The sequence below is a fragment of the Crinia signifera genome, chromosome 19 (assembly GCF_055691185.1).
Source record: "Crinia signifera chromosome 19, ASM5569118v1, whole genome shotgun sequence".
Taxonomy (NCBI): Eukaryota; Metazoa; Chordata; class Amphibia; order Anura; family Myobatrachidae; genus Crinia; species Crinia signifera.
In genome coordinates, this window is record NC_139226.1 from 47130760 (window position 1) to 47151970 (window position 21211).

The 21211-nt window shown below is 49.5% G+C and overlaps 1 protein-coding gene across 2 annotated transcripts in view; it reads right to left on the bottom strand.

The window, feature by feature from the left end:
• Window positions 1–14871, bottom strand: part of PHLDB1 (pleckstrin homology like domain family B member 1) — a 198677-nt gene extending 183806 nt beyond the window's left edge. For both annotated transcript variants that reach the window (XM_083162499.1, XM_083162498.1), the window contains exon 1: window positions 14475–14871. The gene's annotated coding sequence lies outside the window, so the exon portion shown is untranslated. The remainder of the gene's footprint in view (window positions 1–14474) is intronic.
• Between the last annotated feature and the right edge of the window lie 6340 nt (window positions 14872–21211).

Consider the following 21211-nt stretch of genomic DNA (forward strand, 5'->3'; position numbering starts at 1 on the left):
CAAAATATAGAACAATCACATACCAAATATACAGATACTAATTCTAAGTACATAAATCAATACATTATGTGAATAAACGATAAAGCACATAATATAACAGATTTAAGGGTCCATTGTACAATGCTGGTAAGTTGCCTATGGTTGGCTGGTTATATCAATACTTGTGGGGAGACAATCTTCTCGATGTTTTTTATAGATAGTCTCATAGAGGCATTAGAATACAAATATATATAAATGAAATGAAAATAAAAATAAATATAGAAATAATAATAACAACAATAAAAAATAAATAAAAATAAAAAAATAAATATAAAGATATGTGTTTGTTCTTATATTACACTGTTCAATTCCACTGCCTCATTGAGGCCATTAGGAAAGATTGAATTCATTTGATACATCCAGAACACTTCTCTTTTACAGAGTGTCCTGAATCTATCTCCACCCCTGATGGTCTTGGGGACAGATTCAACACCTATTAATTTAAGTTTCCTAGGATCACTAGAGTGTTTCTCCACAAAGTGTTTAGACACGCTATGTGTAATGATTTTATTCATTATGTTCCTACGGTGCTCTAAGAACCTCTGCTTGAGGGGACGTGTGGTTCTCCCAGGGCCGGAGTCACAATGGGCCTGATGGAGCTACAGCTCCAGGCCCACTCTCCAAATAGGCCCATTTTGTAGAGGAGGACTGGGGCTTTCCAACGAGTCCAGCCCCGCGTCGCTAGCCCCCCCCCCCCCCCCCCCCCCCGGGAACCGGAGATACCGCAAAGCAAAGCTGGAACATTTTCCCCATAGGATAACATAGAACCCGCTAATTCCGCCACCCCCACCCATTTCCGACGACTGCCAGTTCCCCCCCTGGAATCACAGAAGTTCAAAGTTCAATCTCATTCTAACACAAATCGCTGGTCCTTCAATTTGATACCAGGCTGGTTCATATGGGTTAATCGGTTCCAGAGATATTGCGGGTAAATCGATTTTTTTTATTTCTGAAATGTAATTTCATGGCTGCTCATGTTCTTTGAGGGCAGATTTCTCTGGAACCAAATGGCCCAGTTTCATGGGACCAATTTCAATCCCACTTAAAAGTTCTTAAATATGATACTGGTCTCATGTAAATGGGTCTGTTGGTTCCGAAGATATAGCTGGTTAAACGATATAGCTGGTAAAAGAGGGGGGGGGGGTTCTCTCCCCTTCACATCAGAAAATGCAGGGACTAGGCTCATGTCCCTGCATGATCCTGGGACCATATTCCCGGGTAAATCCCTGCTGCATTTTCTGGTGTGAAAGGGGTATTATTACAAATAGCCGGTACCTGCAGTGCTCTGAATACAGCCGGGCAGCCTCCCGCACTCTGTCCGGCTGTCAATGGCTGTCACTTCTGCCTGGCAGCGGCTGTCCCGCAGTTACTGCGAGCATGTATTCCCCCAGGGCCGGTGCTAGGGTTTTTGGCGCCCTCCTGCAAATTATAAATTTGCGCCCTCCCATACTGTACAAAAGGAGTGAGGTCTTACAAGGAAGGGGTATGGCCTTACAATAGAATAGTACCCCTATAGGGGGAAAATCACCCAATTATTATGTACATTAACACAACAGTGCTCCTTATACACGTCGCACAGTAGTGCCACCATATTAACAATAAAAATAAAAAATATATATATTCCTGCTACATTAGGTTTAGGAAGAGGGGATGGGGGGGGGGGCATTATAATTAAACTATTAAATAATAATAAAAACAAAGATTGTTGAATTTTTATGCAGCTCACTCCCCTCTCCCTTATGGGCCCCACACACACACACAGCACGATATGCAGGCATATTGTGTCTCAATGTGTATATTTACATACGGGGCAGATTGGAATGGATAACCCCTTATTTGTGTGTGCATCTGAATCAGTACTGCAACTCTGTACGAACATTATCGAGATGCATGTATTGTGCAATGTAGCTGCATGTGCAGAAAAATAACATTACACAAGAAAATAAACGTCTTAGCCCCAAAAGGAAAAGACAAACAGATTGGGCCCCAACAGGAAAAAAAATATGGGCTGTTGAGGCACGGTGAAGTGTGAAGTGTGTATATCCCTGGGATGGAGGGGGAATAAGTGTATTTCTTGGGGATGAGGGGTAGGGTGGGGTGTGTATGTCCCTGGGCTAACAGGTGGGGTGTGTATTTTTCTGAGCAAGGAGGTTACGGGTGGGTAGTGTATGTCCCTGCTACTGGGTGGGGTTGGGTAAAAATGGGCACTGTAGGTCACTTTGTGCAAAGGACAACATGTAAATGTTCTAAACAACAGCAGCAGCAGTGCTACAATGTAACAGAGCTTGCGGTCATACAGATTGGAAATGCCACCAATAATTATCATGGACGCTCTAGTGTAGTACCTGAATGGTCCAATATTGTTAGCAGCAATATAAAAGATGGCGGGGCATTGGTGTATAACGACCAGTGCGTGTTATGCACGCTGGCAGAGGCGCAGGAGACAGCAGCAATTCCTGATCTGTATGGGTAATGGTGTCCGCTGCATGTTGCCATATGCGGTGTGCACATACTGGTTTAACACTAATCTTGCAGCAAGTGGTTTCAAACACTCAGTGGCGTTTCAACAAGCATGGCAAGTAAGTGGGTACAAAAATATCACTCCACAGATTAAGGGCCTAACGTGGTATCTGACAGGGTCTATGTCAGGGTTGCCGACTTTGTTATTCTCCTCTCCGGGAGAAGCCCGGAGAGGAGAGTTTCTGTAGCCACTCAGGGGGGCGGGGCTTAAGGGTGACATCACTAAGCCCCGCCCCTATGCTGGTAAAACAGGGGATTAAGGTATCTCCGTGGAGGGGGCGGGGCTAAATTGCGTCATTTAGCCCCGCCCCCTCCTCGAAAACCCGAGGATTGCGGCATTTTAATGCCGCGATCCGGGGGTTAGCGGGGGTCCCCCCTGAATCCGGGAGGGTTGCCCACCCTTCCGGGGTGCCGGGAGGGGGTCCCGATTTTCGGGAGACTCCCGGAATTTCCGGGAGGGTCGGCAACCCTGGTCTATGTCATCGGGCACATGTCAGCGTGTACCTGGAAGACAATAAATATACAGTGCAATACAGATTGAAAACGCAGGCCTTGTCGTAAGACAAACATCCACATGTACATATAAAAATTCAGGGTAACAGCGAATGCTTAAACCTGGCACATGGCTGCCGGAAAGCTGATTGAGCCTGCTGACCCGCAGAGGGGAGGATGGGACCAGGCAAGTAAGAATAACATCCTCACTATCCTGTTGGGCCAAAATCAGCTGCATTACAATCCTAATGTACGGGCATGATGGGACCTGTAGTCCTTCAGTCCTGCCTGTAAGACCTGTCCACCTCCATGCAGCTCAGGTACTGTAATACTTACATGTCAGAGGCTGGCTAAATTCAGGACAGGAGAGATTAACTATTTTACAAGAAACCCAGCAGGGAAAAAGTCATGTACTTACTGGGGAGAAAGTCCACCCAGCCTAGCCATGTTATACTCACCATTCCTAGCCCAGGATGGAACGTTGACGTTCCTCTCTGTTCTGATCAGCTCCTCCGAGTTGAACCAGCGAGTGGTGTCTGACAGGCAGCTTGCAGTATCCGAGCTGGCCAGCGCCCTCTGCTGGCTGGCTGGCTATTTACACTTCTGAAAAATGTAATGACCCAGGCTGCTGTACTATACTGTACGGAGACTGGTGCAGGGGTAGGGGGGGGGGGGGAAACAGTCGTGAGTCACGTGACCGCACGTTGCTGTTACATGATAGGAGGCAGGAGTTGGACTAGTTTGTAGGACTAGTCGGAGTGTGTTTGTGTGCGCACACAGCGGGGCGCACGCAGGGAGCTGCTTCCATCTCTCCACTTTCCAGTACTTCATACTGCCGCCCGGCGCTGTCAGACAAGCGCTGCGGACGGCATGCAGGCAGTGAAGGCGAGGGGCCGGGCTGAGGCAGCTTTAGCAGCAGAGCAGGGAGAGTGCGCCTTTGAAGCATGGCGCCTCCCTGCTTTGCAGGAGCTGATGAGCGGCCAGCGCCGGCCCTGTATTCCCCCTTGGCAATGAACATGTAATCCCATATGGCAATGAGCATGGAACCCCTGGCAATGAGCATGTAGGTAAGCAGCATTTATGTAGCTTCAATTTTAATTGGCATTATGGTGTGTGGCTTAACATGTAATGGGCATTATGGTGTAAATTTTTAATGCGCACCTTCGGCGTGCAATGTCCCTGTTTGAGAAGCATATTGTAAATTTTGGCTCAATTGGTTTTGGTATAGTGTGTATTTTGGCTCAATCCAGTTGTAAAAATATGAATTTTGCCTTAATCTGTGTGGCATAACGTGAATTTTGACTCATTCCATGTGGCATAATGTGTAAGAGGCAAGTACAATATAAGAGGGTTACTATTGTGTTGCCTGATTTGTATAAGGGGTATATGGTGTGGTAAACTTAGTTGACAACATAAAAGATGCTGAAATGTTGTCTATCAAGTTTTGGCTTTTAGTATTTTTTTAGGACTGGAATTCCGCCTCACCCCGCAAGTATCTTAGGACATCGGCATCCTGCGGGTGCACCTTTGGAGGGCACCCGCCAATATATCTCCCTGCATCCTGGGAGTGTCAGAATTAGTAATATATATACATACATATATATATATATATATATATATATATATATATATATATATAATTAGTTGAAAGTATTTACACAAATAGAGACACACCCATGAGCAGACCACTCAACCAGAACACTGGTCACGCCTGCCACATTAATAGGTGCTGGCCACAACCCCTATTATTGCGCATAATAGGCCCTTGATAATTTTCAGCTCCAGGCCCATTTAGACCTTAATCTGGCTCTGCCCGTACACACGGGGGAGATATATTGCTCAGCCATATATTGCTGAGCAATATATTGCTCAAGTTTCTCCTTTTCATCAGCTACCAGAGATGGTCGCTGATGAAAAAGAAACTGCCGGAGGAGCCCGGCAGTGATAATCAGCTGGTCGCAGGAGCATGTACCTGTGACCAGCGGTCACTACAGGGGTAAAAACGGGAGCGCGCACCCGGCGATATATCGCCGGTGCACACTCCCATCGTGGGCAATATGGTCGCTTAGCGACATATTTCCCGCGATATTATACAAAATCGCCCCCGTGTGTACGCACCTTTAGGGTTTTGTAGTATTATAGTCAGGTGTATGATTAACAAATCATATCAATCAGGTGATCATGATCATCATTTTCACATGTAGTCATTAACTGAAACAGAAACACCTGTGTAGGAGGCTTAAAGCTGGGTGAGGAACAGCAAAACCTTGCTACAAAGGTAAGGTTGTGGAAGACCGTTTCATGGCACCATGATTTCATACACCATGGCAAGAATGAGCACAGCAACAAGACATGGGGGGGTTATTCTGATTCACTCGGAAAGGAACAATCACTCTCTAATGGAAAAAAACATATGCACTGCAGGTAGGGCTGATGTAACTTGTGCAGAGAGAGTTATGCTGTGTACACACGGGGGCGATAGGGGCTATAATCGCTGGAAATATGGTCGCAGGCGACCATATTGCCAGTGATGGGAGTGTGCCCCGGCGCTCCCGTTTTCTGCCCCATTGTAATCGCTGGTCGCAGGAGCTTGCTCGTGCGACCAGCTAATTACCTCTGCGTCTCCCCCAGCAGAGGTTCCTTTTCATCAGCGACCATCTCTGGTGGTTGATGAAAAGGAGACACTGAGCAATATATTGCTCAGTAATATATTGCAAGCAATATATTGCTAGCAATATGTAAGCCCCAGGACAGTGAAGGGGTTAACCCCCAGTGAGGGGCGGAATATAGGAGCAGCGTGGTAGGAGGAAGGGGCAGGGTGTTCTGACGTGCGATAGAGGAAGCGCGGAAAGAGGGCAGCCCAGCAGCAGCGTGGAGGAGACAGGCCGAGTGAAGTGCCTGCCGCAGCCGCACGAGACACCCAGAGACGCGTCTGCGTCGGGTGACCCCCGCCGACCTCCAGGGGAGGAGAGTGAAAGAAGACGCGGCGCGCCCTGACACATTCCAGCCGGGCACGGAGAAGCAGGCTGCACGGAGGTGACCCCCGCTGACCTCCCCAGCAGTACGCCACAGCAGAGAGACGGGGCGCGCGTGTTGCGTGACCCCCGCTGACCCCCCACAGTGAATAGCCGCACATACAGCGCGGCCAGCCCAGTGACTCCCGCTGACCTTCCCCGCTGTTAAGCCGCATGCACAGCGCAGCAAGGACCCGTGACCCCCGCCGACCTCCAGCAGCGTGACGGCGTGAGATGCACCAACTGACAGAGCGGAGGAGTTCGCCCGTGTGGTGTCCGGGCCCCACAGTGAAGAGCTCCCAAGCACCATAGCCAGCATCCCTAAGGAGGAGTGTGGCCTGGAGGGAGCATCCTGAAGGACGGAGAGATGTCCCGACGGCAGGGAAAGCAGGCTGCAGCCATCTTGCCAGTACCAGACATCAAACAGTGAGTCTGCCCCTTGGGGCCCTTACAGCATTGCCGTAGCCCGCCTACAGCACCCCTATTTGTGTGGTCTCCGCCAGCCAGACACGCAGGATCCCGCTTCCCCCAGTGAGTTCCCCAAACTAACAGACTCCCGGCTCACCTCCAGTGGACCCCAGACAAGCGACAGTGTGGCCTGTGAAATAGCCTCACTAATAATAGAGCCCCCGCTCTCCCTAACCGCCCCACCCAGTGAGGAAACTCGTTCACTATAAGGGCCGAGAAGGCCTCCTCACTGTTGCTAGACTGCATACGGGCCAGTAAATGCCCCAGACATTAGGCAGACCCTACCCCTGGTCCACGACTGGATATGTGCACCACCATGGGCCCCCAGCCAAACCCCTGTGCACAGGTCGGGCTATTAGGGCCTGCGAGTTAGGACATTGTAGAATTGTTGCGAAGGGTTGTCAGGTATAAGTCGAGTAGGTTACCGGTAACTTTAGCTTAGTTTGGGATACGTCACTAGTACAGAGAAAGGTGTCGTAAAACATTTCCCCTTGCTTGAATGTTTATTGCACTGTGAAACATTTCCTTTTACTTGAATGTTTATTGCACTGTGAACCATTTCCTTTTGCCTGAATGTTTATTGCACCGTAAAACATTTCCTTTTACCTGAATGTTTATTGCACCGTAAAGCATTTCCTTTTTACCTAAAAATAAAAGGTAAAGCTAATCTGATAGTGGAGTGTTCTGTGTCCATTCCTGCATCCTGAGAAGACTCCTGACTGAGATCCAGATACTGGGGAAGAACGGCCCCCGCCGCATCCATAAGGTAACTCCTCCTTTTGGGTTTCTACAGTTTTCTGGCGTCACGAACAGGATCTAGTCGACGCGGAGTATAATCTGATCACAGGATGGACGCACCACAGGCCGGGGGTGGGCAACCGCCCGGTGTGCCCCCCAACGGCGACCAACAGGCTGCCCCGCCAGTGGCAGTGCCTGCCCCAGCAGCAGTTCCTCACGCCCCCATCACACTACCCTACTACTTCGGAGCTCCATGGATGTTGACATACAGTGGGGACCCCAACAAGGGTGCCACATTCACAGCCTTCAAGAACCAGATGAAGTCCATGGCCCAGCTCTACACCCCGAGAGAAGAGCAGAGGGTACAGATCCTCATCGGCCAACTCACGGGCTCGGCCCTCAGCGAGGTCGAATCATGGGAGGACGACCAAAGGAAGGACACCGACCAGATCTTGGAACGGCTAGCCACGATCTTCGAGACTGCCACCCTCCCAGAGTTGAAGATGCAACTCTACGGTCGGAAACAGCGACCAGGCGAAACCCTCCGGGACTTCGCCATAAGTCTACAAAAGACCCTGAGGCTCATCCAAGCGGCCGACAAGGATGAGGTGCGTAACAGTGATGAGGCGCTCACACTCCAATTCGTGGAAGGGGTGTCGAACTCTAACATTAAGACCCAACTGCGACTCCTAAGGATGCAGATGTCGGGGAAGTCCTTTGCTGATTTTAAGAACGCCGCCATCTTGACCGTCGGGAACCACGTGGACCCCGAGGTGGAATACCCGGAGATGGTGGGGGCCCGAGGAGCCGTAGCCTCGAGTTCGGAACTAGTCGGCCGACTGAAGGGCCCAGCCAGCCGGGGTGGCCAACCACCAGCGGATGATGCAGAGCAGGCCCTCCAACGTCAGGTAGAAGACCTGGCCCTCGGGATGGCAGCTATGCAGCGGGACATACGCCAGCTGGTGCAACAGACCACGTCGGACCACGAGGAAGCCAGATGGAGGGCGGAAAGGCAGCCGTCAAACCGGAGGCGATGGGACCCGCCTCGGGAATATGGGAGGCGAGCCTCGGACCAATTTGACCATCAAGGTCGACCCATCTGTCGCCACTGTCAGGAGGCCGGGCACGTCGAGAGAAGCTGCCCCTCACCCGACCATTTAAACTCCAATGCCCCGAGGGAGAGGGCCGAACCTCGGCGAGAACGCCGGGAGTAGACTCAGACCCGGAGGAATGGTGGGCCCAATATGTAGGACAATGCCCGAGGATCCCAGTGGTGATCGATGGGATAGAGGCAGTGGCCACGATCGACACTGGGTCACAGGTATCCATGATACAGCTACCCACTCTCCAAAAGTATTGGGGGAAAGAAGTGCCGCTCAGACAGCCCCCCACTCAGGTGAAGGTGGTCGCTGCCAATGGCCGCGAGGTCATCTGCAACGGGTACTGGGAAGCCGATTTACAGATTGGACGAACATGGTTACCCAGGCAGGGGTATTTAGTGATCACCTGTGGGAAAGGAAGAGTCGCCCCCATCATCCTGGGCATGAACATATTAAGGAATTGCCCTGAGGAGCTGATTGCAGCGTTAAAGCAAGAACCAGTTAACCAAGACCAGGCTGGAGAGTTCACCCAACAGCATATCATCTGTGTCCAGGGGAGCCAAGTGGGCGAGAGAGTGCTGGCCCCGCGTACCCAAGGGACGGTCAAGTGGTTTAACGTCCGAAGGGGGTATGGCTTCATCAACCGGAACGACACGAGGGATGACATTTTTGTCCACCGGACAGCCCTTAGGAGGAGCCACTCGCGGAGATCTTCGTACAGTCTCAGAGAAGGCGAGACGGTGGAGTTCGACGTGGTAGAGGAGGAAAAGGGTGCCAAGGCGGTGGACGTGACTGGTCCAGGTGGCCTGCCAGCGAGAAGAAACCGGCCGGACCTCGACAGGTGTCCTTTCCGCAGACGTGCTCATCGGTGTCAAAGTGGGCAGATGGCGGCGTCGATTTCCCTCAGGCCAGTCTCACGGCATTCATTCTCAGAAGTGAACCTCGTCCCCGCCAATAGAGGACAGAAGCCGGTCGCTGAAGAGGAGTGGAATTACCGCACCCCTATGGTTAACAGACGTCCACGGCGTAGAGTCCGCCATACCTGGGAGGCCGAGCCCTACATGGTCACCAAGAAACCGAGGGCAGTGGTCGAAGTCCACGGAAGCGGAATACCAGACGAGGCCCAACTGTGTTGTGGGTATACTACCAGCATGGTCGCAAAATTTAAGTCCCATGCCCTAGGGCACTATCAGCATTGTATCTAAATGTGTCCTACCGTTATGTATAATGCCGTTCTAGTGTTATACAAAATATGTATGTGTAGGTTGTTCGCTTATAATTTTGCTGTGATAACGGTTAATAGGTTGCCCTTCTTATTGAAAGTATGTAGACTATGAAAGAGACTTTATTGATTCAGAACTTTTGAACGGTTTGGACTTGTGTCTCCGATAGTGTGGCGTGAGGACACGACCACGAAAAAGTATGGGCGGATGTAAGCCCCAGGACAGTGAAGGGGTTAACCCCCAGTGAGGGGCGGAATATAGGAGCAGCGTGGTAGGAGGAAGGGGCAGGGTGTTCTGACGTGCGATAGAGGAAGCGCGGAAAGAGGGCAGCCCAGCAGCAGCGTGGAGGAGACAGGCCGAGTGAAGTGCCTGCCGCACGAGACACCCGGAGACACGTCTGCGTCGGGTGACCCCCGCCGACCTCCAGGGGAGGAGAGTGAGAGAAGACGCGGCGCGCCCTGACACATTCCAGCCGGGCACGGAGAAGCAGGCTGCACGGAGGTGACCCCCGCTGACCTCCCCAGCAGTACGCCACAGCAGAGAGACGGGGCGCGCGTGTTGCGTGACCCCCGCTGACCCCCCACAGTGAATAGCCGCACATACAGCGCGGCCAGCCCAGTGACTCCCGCTGACCTTCCCCGCTGTTAAGCCGCATGCACAGCGCAGCAAGGACCCGTGACCCCCGCCGACCTCCAGCAGCGTGACGGCGTGAGATGCACCAACTGACAGAGCGGAGGAGTTCGCCCGCGTGGTGTCCGGGCCCCACAGTGAAGAGCTCCCAAGCACCATAGCCAGCATCCCTAAGGAGGAGTGTGGCCTGGAGGGAGCATCCTGAAGGACGGAGAGATGTCCCGACGGCAGGGAAAGCAGGCTGCAGCCATCTTGCCAGTACCAGACATCAAACAGTGAGTCTGCCCCTTGGGGCCCTTACAGCATTGCCGTAGCCCGCCTACAGCACCCCTATTTGTGTGGTCTCCGCCAGCCAGACACGCAGGATCCCGCTTCCCCCAGTGAGTTCCCCAAACTAACAGACTCCCGGCTCACCTCCAGTGGACCCCAGACAAGCGACAGTGTGGCCTGTGAAATAGCCTCACTAATAATAGAGCCCCCGCTCTCCCTAACCGCCCCACCCAGTGAGGAAACTCGTTCACTATAAGGGCCGAGAAGGCCTCCTCACTGTTGCTAGACTGCATACGGGCCAGTAAATGCCCCAGACATTAGGCAGACCCTACCCCTGGTCCACGACTGGATATGTGCACCACCATGGGCCCCCAGCCAAACCCCTGTGCACAGGTCGGGCTATTAGGGCCTGCGAGTTAGGACATTGTAGAATTGTTGCGAAGGGTTGTCAGGTATAAGTCGAGTAGGTTACCGGTAACTTTAGCTTAGTTTGGGATACGTCACTAGTACAGAGAAAGGTGTCGTAAAACATTTCCCCTTGCTTGAATGTTTATTGCACTGTGAAACATTTCCTTTTACTTGAATGTTTATTGCACTGTGAACCATTTCCTTTTGCCTGAATGTTTATTGCACCGTAAAACATTTCCTTTTACCTGAATGTTTATTGCACCGTAAAGCATTTCCTTTTTACCTAAAAATAAAAGGTAAAGCTAATCTGATAGTGGAGTGTTCTGTGTCCATTCCTGCATCCTGAGAAGACTCCTGACTGAGATCCAGATACTGGGGAAGAACGGCCCCCGCCGCATCCATAAGGTAACTCCTCCTTTTGGGTTTCTACAAATATATCTCCCCCCGTGTGTACGCACCATTAGATTTGGGTGGGGGTGTACTTCAAACTGATATCTATATTGCAGTGTAAAAATAAAGCAGCCAGTATTTATCCTGCACAGAAACAATAAAACCTCCAAATCTAAGTCTCTTTCTTTGTGCTTTTCTGAGTGAATCAGCATAATCCCCCATGATGAGGTAGTATACCAGTAGTGGAGCTAGTACCAGTATACTACATGTCCAAGGTCTCTCTCAGGAAAAGATTTTCAAATCAGACTGGGGTTTCAAGGTGTGCTGTTCAAGCTCTTTGGAAGAACCACAATAAGACATCGTTGAGGACCAAAGATGCAGTGGTTGGCCAATGAAACGTATGGCCTAATTCGGGTTGACTCCCTGAGTAGCGTAAAGACGCTGCTGAGAAAGGCATCTAATGCTGCCCTGACGGGCGAGCCAATGCCCACCTGGTGAGCCAATGCCTGCCCCCCCCCACTGCTGTGCGAACATCTCCACCGCATTGCGAATGGATGTTTAGCATAAACATCCATTCGCGGTGAGCGTACAGGGGCAAAATCATTTGACCATCGAATGATTTTTCCCCTGTTCACAAATAAAAGTCAGTCTTGACTGACCGATATTTGCGGCATCTTGACTGAGAAAAGGGCGTCCAGTGTTGTCAGCCGCCCGCCCCCGGCAGGAAGATGCCCGCCTGTATTCGCATGGGGGCGCTCAGCATTTTCTTGGGCGTACCCACAGTTTTTGTGGACACGCCCAGGAAGCACTGGGCATCCCCATGCGACAGCCCCCTGCCCGCCTCCATCCTGCCCCCCCCCCCCCCCCCGGTGTGAATGCCTCGGCAGCTGTGCAAGTCACCAAAGACGTCCGCACTGCAGCCCTACACGAGAACATATGTGGATATACTCATACGCAGAGACAAAAAATAGGTCCCGATGCAAATACGCTGGGGACTGATCAACCAAAATCAGGCCCTTAGTTCATCAGATGAAAGACACATGGTTACTTCCCTTCAAAATGAGAAGATATCAGACTACTGGCAGAAATCAGCTGCACCCAGATGCGCCCACCTACTGTTCAGAGAAGTCTGGACAGAAGCTGTCTTCATAGAATATTTTCTTCAACGTGGAAACATGCCCAAGTGACTGAACTATGCACGAAAACATAGGAACTGGAGTACAGAAAAATGGCAGCAGGAGCTACGAACTGATCAGTCAAATACGTGGCTGTAACAGAAGGCAGTTTATTCACTGAAGGGCTGGAGAGTGGTACAATAATAAGTGTCTGCGGTCAACATTGAAGCATGATGGAGGTTCCTTGCAAGTTTGGGGCTGCATTTCAGCAACTGGAGTTGGGGATTTGGTCAGATTTAAGGTTTTCCTCAATTCCAAGAATACATACATTCAGAGAGGCATCTGATTTATTGTACACCAGGACACCGACCCCAAATATACAGCCAATGTCATTGAGAACTAGAGAAGAACAGGGCGTCCTGGAAGTGATGATATAGAGCCCACGTTCGCTCACTATAACAAACGGACACAGCTGCTGGCAGATGCACAGCCCGAGGCTCCATATAAAAATAAAAAAATCAGCATGTTGGATCGGCATCTAGGCATTTTTAGAAACTCAGAACCCCCACCCCCCCACCCTCTGTGTATGCCTACCAAAGGTCAATCTAATGATTCCGGCATCCAGAACAGGGCAGGCTGCATTCCCCATAAACTAGGGCTTGACATGCCCAGAGGAGAATAGGGGCCCCACAGTCTATTGGGCCCTATTTATGCAACCTGTCCTCTATCTGGCACAGATCAGGAGGGAGGGAGCAGCCCAGTCTTCACATAAGGGGATTTGGTGAGAGATTTGGTAAGAAATGTCCATGTCCATCCAACCAGTTTGATTTGCAGCTTTAAAAAAAAAAAAAACCTGGAAATTTCTCACTTTCTGAATCTCTCATCCTAAAAAAATTCCGCCTGTATGTCTTAAGCTGTGTACACATGGTGGCGATTTCAGCACATATCGCTGGCAATATGGTCGTTGAGCGACCATATTGCCAGTGATTTGTTTGTGCTGTTGGCGATAAATCACCAGGTGCACGCTCCCGTGTGCAGCCCCTGATGGTCGCTGGTCGCATGAGCTTGTTTCCCTGCCTCTTCCCCCGGCAGAGTCTCCTGTTCATTAGCGACCATCTCTGGTCGCTGATGAACAGGAGCAGCGGTGTAGCTAGGTGCCATGGTGCCCGGAGCAAGGGCATATTTCGCGCCCCCCCCCCCCCGGTAATGAATTGGGGGCGTGGCTAACATGTGTTGTCATTTGAAAAGAAAAAACTTCAAAAAATAAGACACTATGTAATACACTAACGGAATCTGCTGCGCTATATAAGACGCTATAACGTAATCTGCTGCGTTATATAAGACACTGTAACGGAATCTGCTGCGCTATATAAGACACTGTAACGGAATCTGCGGCACTATATAAGACACTGTAACGTAATCTGCTGCGCTATATAAGACGCTATAACGTAATCTGCTGCGCTATATAAGACACTGTAACGGAATCTGCTGCTCTATATAAGACACTGTAACGGAATCTGCTGCGCTATATAAGACGCTATAACGTAATCTGCTGCGCTATATAAGACACTGTAACGGAATCTGCTGCGCTATATAAGGCACTAACGGAATCTGCTGCTCTATATAAGGCACTGTAACAGAATCTGCTGCGCTATATAAGACACTGTAACGGAATCTGCTGCTCTATATAAGACACTGTAACGGAATCTGCTGCGCTATATAAGACGCTGTAACGGAATCTGCTGCGCTATATAAGACACTGTAACGGAATCTGCTGCGCTTTATAAGACGCTGTAACGGAATCTGCTGCGCTTTATAAGACGCTGTAACGGAATCTGCTGCGCTATATAAGACATGTGTATTTCAATGTTTTATTTGCAGTGATGCTTTCTACATAAATGGTGCAATAAATAGTTTAAAACACAAAATGCATGCTTAATTAATAAATGAATGTGCACAAACGTGGGGCTGAATTGAGTCACAGTGATGGGGGATGTCAGTATCAGGGAGGGTATTGTGTTGAGGGGGGCTGGCGTCCCTACCCCCCTCAGTGCACGAAAAACTCACAGTCTCAGTTCAAATCAAATGGTCCCACGCTGTGGTTCGGTCCCTCGAAGCCGCTTCCCCTAGTTGGGGCGCCGCAGGATCTTAGGAGGGCGTTGCTGTTCACTAATGCATGTGGGTACAGGATTGACGTTCACCGCTACTTCCTCCGTCTATAGCGGTGATGTTGCCTGCGGTCTGGAATGCCGGTGGTGGTGTCTTGGAATCGTGCAGTATGGGCAGAGAGAGGGTGAGAGCGGTGCTACAACGCTGCCTTCGCTCGCTCCCGGGGCGCCGGGTGGTGACGTCACCGGGAGCATCCTAGGCAACGGAGCTCCGATAGCAGCACCGATGGGCGTGTTTGGAGTGGGTGTCTGTGACCGGGCGAGAAGGGCAGGACGGAGGCAGGCGCCGGGTAGGGCAGCGCAGACGCCGGCGCGCTGCCCGTTATTATACTTGAAATCAATTGCGGAGGGGGGGGGGCGGGCCGGCGGCGCCATTCCACCAATCGGCGGCCGGAGAATGAGCTCCGGTGGCTCCGCCCTCCCTACGCCTCTGAACAGGAGACACTGAGCAATATATTGCTGAGCAATATATCTCCCCGTGTGTACACAGCTTTACTTGCGTGTTGATTTCAGTGTGTTTTCACTGTGGCCTGGCACAGCTGAAAGCATGTGAATGATCAAAACAGAGAAGCTTGTAAGGCACTTCCTAATGAAGGCAAGGTGGGTGTGATGCTTGCCTGGAACCTTATCAATAGAGAAGGAGGTGGGGCCCACATGGGATCTCTTTTTCATGAAGGCAGGGACCCAAGAAAAATATCCAAGTAAACCCTGGTTGACCACCACTTGGTATCCCTGGCTGGTGTACAAAGAAACTGAACAATAAAACTCTAAAAAGTGATGCATCCTATTTTTTTTTTTTTTAGCATATATTTTATTTAGGGGGGGAGATTGACACTTTGGCCCTTATTCTAGTTCACTCTTTCTGACAAAATCCTTCTTAGATGGACAAAACCATGTGCACTGTAGGGGGGCAGATGTGAAATGTGGAGAGAGAATTAGATTTGGGTGGGGTTTTACTTCAAAGTGAGATCTATATTGCAGTGTAAAAATAAAGCAGTCAGTATTTACCCTGCACAGAAACAAAATAACTCACCCAAATCGAATTCTCTCTGCACATTTTACATCTGCCCCACCTGCAGTGCATATCATTTTGACCATCTAAGAAGGATTTTGTCCGAAAGAGTGAACCAGAATAAGGCCCTTCATCTCTGTCTTTTTCTCTGTCCTTTCTCTCTCTGTTTCTTCCTTTTTCTTCCCTGATATCTTGACACTTTCTTTTCTCTTTACCTGTTTATTAGGTACTGCAATTTGTATGACGTTATTGGAATTAGCATTAGTTAATACATCCGCTATATTTGAATTGACGTTTGTACTATTTACTGTCAGCCTTTGCTTTCACTGTAGCATTTTCTGCTGACACCTGCTGTATACATGTTCTGTGCTTGCCGTATCCTTTCTGGATGTGTTTTGTTATGTCAGTAAACACTTTAATAAAACTTTATTTTCAAAAAAAAGTCTGGTACTTGTTTCCTAGCACGGCCACAACGATTAGGATCTCGGGCATCGCAGGTAAAAAAAATCGCGTCGGTCGCATCGCATGAGGCCATAAAAATCGCATGCGATGCGACCGACGCGATGCCCGCGATTTCCCATAGGGAACAATGGAAAATGCCTCAATTTACCCAAATCAACATAGGGAACAATGTTAAATGGCCCAGAGATACCAAAAAACCTCCCTGAACAGTGAAATGGCACCCCAAAAATTGTTAACGCCACCCCACGATCAACGTGAACCCGACCTTTTCATACCCCCACTATCCACGTCGGCGTGGAGTTGAGAATAGAAAGTGTGGCGAGCGCAGCGAGCCACCGAGCCCGAAGCGTGGCGAGCGCAGCGAGCCCCGCGAGGGGACGCGGACACCTTCACAGGTATCCGCATCCCATCGCGGGCTTCACAGGTATCCGCGTCCCCTCGCGGGCTTCACAGGTATCCGCGTCCCCTCGCGGGCTTCACAGGTATCCGCGTCCCCTCGCGAGGCTCGGTGCGCTCGCCACGCTTCGGGCTCGGTGTCTCGCTGCGCTCGCCACACTTTCTATTCTCAACTCCACACTGACGTGGATAGTGGGGGTATGAAAAGGTCGGAGGACGCGTACCGCCGCCCCTCGCGGGCTCGCTGCGCTTGCCACGCTTCGGGTTCACGTTGATTGTGGGGTGGCGTTAACAATTTTTGGGGGGCCATTTCACTGTTCAGGGGGGTATTTTGGGATCTCTGGGCCATTTAACATTGTTCCCTATGTTGATTTGGGTAAATTGAGGCATTTTACATTGTTCCCTATGGGGAATCGCGGGCATTGCGTCGGTTGCATCGCATTCGATTTTTATGGGCGCATGCGATGCGACCGACGCAATTTTGACTTTTTCAATGCATTTCAATGGGAAATCGCGGGCCCGCGATTGTGGCCGTGCTAGGAAACAAGTACCGAAAGTCTCACCTGGGTTATACGTCCTGGGTCCACATCCCTGGCTCTGATGTGGAAGAGTTATAAGTCTCATTGAGCTCTTTTGATGGGGATAGGGTCATTAGGTCGACTCTATTTAGGTCGACATGCATTGGGTCTACCACCGAAGGCTGGCATGGTTTAGGTCGACTGGGTTGAATGGTAGACATTAGGTTGACAATGGGAAGGTAGACAGTCTAAAGGTCGACATGAGTTCTTTACATTTTCTTTGAGCCAAAATGTGCCGACAGGCGGTATTTCATACCCTATCATCCACTACGACGTGGTGGGAGAAAAAAAGGGGTGTGGTATAGGGTTCCAACAGTCGGGATCCCGACAGTCATTAGCCCGTCGTCGGGACTCAGACAGCATGGTGAGCGCAACAAAGCCCCTTGCACCTATTGGCCATCGGGCAACCGTCTGTCAGAGTTTTGACAGTCGGGATCCTGATGGCGGGTAAATGACTGTCGGGATCCCGTCTGGCACCCGAAAAAAAGACACCGTGCCGAAGCATGGCAGCAGCACATTCTGACGGTTTCCATGTCGACAATCAGGCCAAAAAACTTGAAAACCCCATGTTGACTGTCCACCTTCCCATTGTTGACATAAGGCATGTGTTGACCTCAAAACCCTGTCGACCTTAGCCATGTCGACCGATTTCATGTATCGACCCCAAGCCCTGTCCACCTCCAGTGGGTGACCCAATGCATGTGGCCCTAATATGGGTCAACCCATGGCCCATACCCCTTTTAATGTAACCCGGGTAGAGTGACCTGGATTCCCCATTTCATACCGCATCATTTCTGATCGGTCCCACGAATAACCACCTGGGTTGCGGACCCATCACACATTAATACATGGCCGGGGTTTACCCACCTATTTTCCAGGTGAAAGTCTTAGGGGTATATTCAATTGATGTCAAATCCATTCTGAATTTCTTTTGAAGGAATGGATCCGACATGATCTAGTCCAGGCATGTCCATCCTGCGGCCCTCCAGATGTGCTAAAACTGCACATCCCAGCATGCCTTGCCACAATTTGGCTATTAGGTAATGCTAGAATGATGGCAATGCATGCTGGGATGTGTAGTTTTAGCACATCTGGAGGGCCGCAGGTTGGACATGCCTGATCTAGTCAATGCAGCGACCAAATCCGGATGTCGGATTTGGCCGCTGATTGATGCTCACCCGACCGATGTGTGGGCACTGGGTGAGTGCAGCGGCAGGATCGCCCAGGAGGTGGCAGGAGGCAGCAGGAGTTGGGACAGGTGAGTGCGGCGGGTGGGTACGGGAGGTGGTGGGAGGGTACAGGAGGCAGCGGGAGGGTACAGGAAGAAGCGGGAGGTGACGGGAGGCAGCGGACAGGACGGCACCGTGTAAACTGCTGCTGCTCACCCGGCATCATCCTCCCTGTCTCAATCCGACATCTTTTCATGACGGATTGAGATTGCCGGAAACATGGCCAAAACCTTTCAGTTTTGGCTGTGTTTCCGTCAAAAGCAGGTGGATTAGTGAAGGAAAATCGATCATGTGCCGATGTATCGATTCCTTATATATTCATTACCTTATTTGACCTCAGTGTGAAGACCCCTTAGAGCTCCGTGAGAGTGTAACCTCATATGATATGACCAGTAACGAGGACCACAGATACAAGGTTTAACTCTAATTTAATAATGACAAAAACAACATATTTATACATGCCATACGGCGCTGGTTCAATTACATGATTGGTTAATATTTGGTGCAGAGGTAGGGAAATAACAGCATCTAGGTGGGGTGGCTTATACGTCGCCTTATAGGGGAGTGTGTAGTATTCGTTAGTTATGAGAAATCACAGGCTGTACAGTTTCTGAGGAAAGTTACAAAGTACATGATAGCAGGCGAGTACTGGAAACAAGCCAGAACATAACTTCTTGAGATAAGCAGGAACACAAACTATAAGACAGAGAAACAAGATGGCTGATTAACCCTTCAATCCCCTCTTAGAATCAATGTCCTTTTTAGACAATTTGATTCTTGTAGATGGCATCTTGTTTGGTACGGTGAATTTTGACATATTCACCATAATCTTCTGGTGAGGGAGGGCTTTTGGCGAGATCAGTGTACATAGCAGGTGTTACATTATCCAGGTACTTGGAACCAATCTTCTTGCATATGGGAAAGACACAATATCCTACTATCATAAGTACAATAATTACAATGAGGATAAACATGCCTATTTGTGTTAGTGCGTGTTTCCAATCGTTTAACCATCCAAACCAGCTACTCCAGGGGTCCGTGACACCTGAGTTCTTCTTGAGTTCGATGGATAAATCTTCTAGATGTTTAATAGCTAGGGTAGTTTTCCCATTAGGACCTGTGTTGTCTGGGATATAAGTACAGCATCCATCAACCTTACCTATGTACACACAGGTTCCTCCTTTCTCGGCAAGCATCATATCTAAAGCCATACGATTCTGAAAAGTCATTTGAGAAGTGGCTTCTAACTGTTCAGCAATACCTTTTAAAGCATCTCTAGTATCATTAACAAAGCGCTGCTGATTATAATATATATAATTTATCCAATCCACGTTCTTATTGATTGTCACTTGGGGAATTAGAGACTCAAAGCCGGCAGCGACTTCATCTCGAGCCTTAAATTCATCTGGAACTCCCCGAGGGACACCAATAGTATCGATATATATGTGTGGATCGAAACTTTCCTTGGGGGCTAATATATATAATTTATCCAATCCACGTTCTTATTGATTGTCACTTGGGGAATTAGAGACTCAAAGCCGGCAGCGACTTCATCTCGAGCCTTAAATTCATCTGGAACTCCCCGAGGGACACCAATAGTATCGATATATATGTGTGGATCGAAACTTTCCTTGGGGGCATCTCTCTTAGCTCTAGAGTGTGTGTTTGTGTTGCCTGTGGGAGGAGGTTGAGGAAGGTTGGCTGGGAGGATGTGAATGGGCATGATAATCTTTGCCAGGGCACATTCTCCTTTCCAAGGGTTATTTAGTTTTGTCCTTAATTTCATATCTCCACAGATAAAATAGATATCGCCTAATGATTTCTTTATGGTGGGTATGCTGATATTTCTTCGTTCAGCACAATACCCGTCAGGAAATAATTTCAATTGTATAACATTTTGATCAGTACTATTAGAGAAATAACAAGTGTAATTACCGGGGTAAATAGTTATGGTACTACCAGGGTTGGTATTCTTTGTCATAATGGGGTATTCCTTTTTCCATTGTTCACATTTGGCCTCTTCCACTATGGTATCAGTGTATAAACTAAAAAAGCACTTATCCTGATCGGGAGGTATGCGTATGGGTACAGTACCTAAATGGGGTCTGGACTTTCCACATACATAGCAATCAGTTTGATTAACCTTGCGGGCATTATACTTCATCCATTCTAACCAATAGTTTACGTCAGATGATCCAGTCTCTATGGATATAGTGTCTTCGTAAGTGGGGTTGTTAATGGCTAACATTTCATTAAAAGTAGTGACATGTGGTTTAAAGAATGATGGTGGTGTTTTAGGTTTTACAGTGGCTTTGAGGGCGGTGTATTCTGGGTTATCATACATGTCTTTTAAATGGAATCTTCCCCTTGGGCCCCCGCTTTCTCCTGATTGATATTTACTCATGACATATAGTCCGGCATCGCCGGGGGCCGGGTTTTCTAGGTTAATGATAAATTGGCTATTGCAAGTGCCCTTTTTTCGTAGGGACATACGGGTTAGTAAGGATCGACCATGGGACCATTTCTGGAGGCCAACATCGGGGCGATATCCCCAGTCTTGGCTGCTCTCAAAGACAGTGGTATCTGCTCTAGTGTTCCACCCAACAGCCCCCCATGAGTTGCAAGAATCTCCCCAGTAAGTGCTGGTGACACAGATATACACGTGACTTACTGCGTGTGGTGCGTGGTGGACATTACACAGCCATGGCAGCGGTGGTTCTCCCCGATTCCCGCCTTGATTGTTTGAGCAAGGTACAATATCACAATAAGAAAAAATAAAAGTAGCGACAGTCGTGCTAGAAGAATTATACCAGAAGGTAAAGCGTCCATCATTTTGGGTTATATCAACTTCAGCAAAACAATTATAAAGAACAAGCCCGAGTAAAGTCACTAGGGCTAAGGTGGGGGGAGTCATATCCTGTAGCGTCGTCCTCGGCTTCAGAATGTTGTACCCCTGATT